The sequence below is a fragment of the Suricata suricatta genome, chromosome 3 (genome assembly GCF_006229205.1).
Source record: "Suricata suricatta isolate VVHF042 chromosome 3, meerkat_22Aug2017_6uvM2_HiC, whole genome shotgun sequence".
NCBI lineage: Eukaryota > Metazoa > Chordata > Mammalia > Carnivora > Herpestidae > Suricata > Suricata suricatta.
Window position 1 is genome coordinate 123,471,743 of NC_043702.1, and position 3,596 is coordinate 123,475,338.

Consider the following 3,596-nt stretch of genomic DNA (forward strand, 5'->3'; position numbering starts at 1 on the left):
GAGCAAAGCCTGACATCCTCTCTGGAGAACTATTCTCCTTTTGAGAAATAGCTCTTGGATTCTACTGGAACTTAGTAGAGCCTGAATGCTTACCCATGGATCACCAAATTATCATTGAGACCTGAGCTGCTCATTATGGACTAAGCATTATCTGACTCCTAAGGAGGGACATTACACTCCAAAAGAGCTATGTAAGTTTTCTAATTTATACAGACAGAAATCTAGGGAACATGAGTGGAAATGGATATTAAGAGTCTGAGATAATGGTAGAAGGAACATAATGTGGATTTCTAAACCTCCACAGTTTTCATGTAAGCCAATTCCTTGTAACAAATCTCTTTCATATATATGGTTGATAGGAGTTTGAAGTGTGCAGGTCCACTTATACACAGATATTTTTACTGTATAGTCTCATAACTGTGTTTTCTGTAAGGTTTTAATAGCACTTTCTTTTCTCTAGCTTGCTTTATTGTAAGAATATAGTAAGAATATATAACATATGTAGACTAGATATAAAAATATGTTATTTTACATTTATTTATAATACACATAACATACAAAATAGTGTTGGTTGACTGTTTGACTATTTATATTATTGGTAAGTTTCCCAGCAACAGTAGGCTGTTAGTAAGGTTTTTGAGGAATTAAAAGCTATACTTGGACTTGTGCCTGTGTGGGGAATCAGGAATCATAAATCCTGTCTTGTTCAAGTGTCAACTGCATAATGAAAGTCATATGTGTGTGTGTGTGTGTGTGTGTGTGTGTGTGTGTGTGTGTGTATCCTATTGGTTTTGTTTCTGTGGAGAACCCTAAAATGGCAAGTTATGTAACATCTCCATGACTCAATTTCCCCATCCTGGAAAACGGGGATAAACAGTTTCTACCTCCCAGAGTTGTGAGGATTGAAAAAAAGAATTGATACACATGAGTGTGCTGAGGTCAAAGTGGTGTTTTATACTTTTTGGTATTTTTACCATCCGAGTAAAGTTTATGGCAGCATGCAGATGTTCATAAATATTTGTTGAATAAATGACTTTATCAATTTTTAAAACAATCCTAACATATACAACTGTATTATTCATTATTTTTTATTCAGCAAATATTTATGAAGATCTACTATGCCCAGGCATAAATATTTTCATTAAGAGGAAAATGAATCATTGATATAGACTATTTTAAGCTATTTTTTCCTCACAGAGCTGTTCTTCCTTAAATAAAAATTTATTCCGTGAAATTTTCTTTTTATGGAAATGAGATAAAGAATGAATAGCACATGCACTGACTTCAGTTACTTTCTGAAAGTCATATTAATTTATTTTTAAACAAAAGAGCAAAACAAAGAGTAAATAGAAGATAGGAATTTAAGTAAAGGTATTTGGGTTCTTTGTCTTAGTGGAGGTAATTTCAAATTCATTACTCTCAGAGGAGGGGCAGGTCTTCCTCTATATTAATGTTGGTGAATATAACTTACACCATATTTCCGGATTAATTGTAATATGATTGAAATTTGCATTTCCTTAACTGTGTGATGTTGGTGTGGCTTGAAATAATTAGATTATATGGTGGTTCAATTATTTGAACAATCATGTACACACCCTAAGGCTTAATTACCATGAATAAAGCAATCCCACCCCAAATTCATTGGCTGTCACTGACAATAGCTTCAACTGTACTTGCACTGTGTAAGGAATTCAATGAAGAGGCCAAGACCCACGATTAAAACTTGAATCGTTAGAATAACTTCTAACTCTCTTAGAGATCCGTTTCCTTCAGTGTAGAATTTGCAATTTGCAAATGACTTTAGTCATTTCTCTCTTTAAGACAAGACCATCTATTTCTTCCTTCTTTCTTTTCTTTCTTTCCTTCCTTCCTTCCTTCCTTCCTTCCTTCCTTCCTTCCTTCTTTCCTTCCTTCCTTCCTTCCTTCCTTCTTCCTTCCCTTCTCTTTGCTTACCATGAGATACACTTTTCTTTTTATTCTTAAAAAATATTGGGGGAGATTTCCAATACTCTTGGAAAAAATAGAGCTTTTAAAAAAATTCGTTAAATAATTAGACTTGGGTCTTGTCCAGGGAAATTTACCATGAAAGATAGAAATCTTAGAACATGAGTACAACAGAAAACGCCTACTATTTTATTTACTCTGAGAAACACAGCAAAGTAAAATTCTTGATGAAACTACTGCTGATTTCGACATTTTGATTTATTAGGTCACCAGTTTCCAGTCTACGGCTAGGTTTTAAATATGTTTCTAAGCGAAACGGAGACTGTCTTTTATAGACTCGGGGATGAACTACTCGTTTCGATCCGGGAAGGGGCGATCGAGGCGCGTAAACACCCCACCAACGGTAGGGGCGGAAATTAGCGACTTAAACGCTCGGATCCCCAGAAGCCAGCCGAGTGTTAGAAACAAGTAGAGCAGAAGAGATTTGGGGCTAATTAAAACCAGCACAAGACACTCCCCCTCGCGTTAGCCGAGGCCGGGTCTCCAGCATTTGCAGAGCTGGGGGCGGGGACTAGTGAGGATTCAAATTTAAAGCGGGACGCCCGCGCGTAGCTCAGCAGGTGCCTCCAGCCCGGCTCCCCACGGCGGGCGTTTCCGCCCCTACCTGCCCACCGGGCCGGAAATTACCTAGCAGGGGAGCTGCCCCTGCTTTGTTGTCAGCGGTTCAACTGCGCGGAAAGTCTTAAAAAGTGCGCAGTGGGGGCTGGTTCGCCCACGGTGCTCCACGCGTTTCCACGCTCTTGGCTGCCGTGTCCCCTGCCCTTCTTTTAGTATGTCATTGGCCACTGGGGGACATCAGAGTAAAGCCGGGAGGGCAGTGAGGCGGGAGGGGAGGGTGAATTATAAGAAGGGACGAACACTCAACGTACTACACAGGTTACGCTTCAAGGAGCCGAGGAGAGGTAACGCATGCGCCGCCTGCATTTCAGGCGCGTGGAGACCGTCGCGCATGTGCAAAGCCAAGAAAAAAAAATGCAGCGAAGGGGTGACTGGCAGGTTGAGGGCGCTTTAGCTAGTGAAGAGCCACGGCGGGCAGCAGGCGCATGCGCAGAGCGCCCGAAGGGGTGGGGCTCCTCCAAGGCGACGGCCTCGCGCGCCCCCTGGCGCGAGCCCGGGGAGAGGAAGGAGCGGGAGGGGGCGGAGAGGAGGGAGGAGGCACCGAGGGCGGGAGGGGGGAGGGGAGCCGGAGCGAGGGAGGGTTTATCGACCGGGCGATTTTGGTTAAAATATTCAAAATGGCGGACGGAGGAGCAGCGAGTCAAGATGAGAGTTCAGCCGCGGCGGCAGCAGCAGCAGGTAATCATTACAGCATTTTACATATTCATATTCATACTCAACCCCGGCTCCCGCTGCCCCCCCCCGCGACTTAGCATAATTTATTAGTACTCAGGATTATTATAATTAACGGCGGGGAGATGGGGGGCCGGGGAGCACGGAGCCCCCGCCGGGCGCCGAGCGGAGGGGGAAAGAGGCTCGGAGCGGCCAGGCGGAGGGGGAAGACAAGGGGCAAAGGGGGCTGCGATCCACCGCCCTCCTCCTGCCCCCGGCCCACCCCGCCGCCGCCGCTCGCCTGCCCGCCGGCACCGGCCCTC

General features: G+C 44.3%; 1 protein-coding gene across 1 annotated transcript in view; it reads left to right on the forward strand.

Annotated features, from left to right (window-relative positions):
• Positions 1-3,241: 3,241 nt before the first annotated feature.
• The window catches only part of POU2F1 (POU class 2 homeobox 1), a 164,157-nt gene continuing 163,802 nt past the window's right edge, over positions 3,242-3,596 (forward strand). Inside the window, exon 1 of the mRNA XM_029935075.1 lies at positions 3,242-3,300. The gene's annotated coding sequence lies outside the window, so the exon portion shown is untranslated. The remainder of the gene's footprint in view (positions 3,301-3,596) is intronic.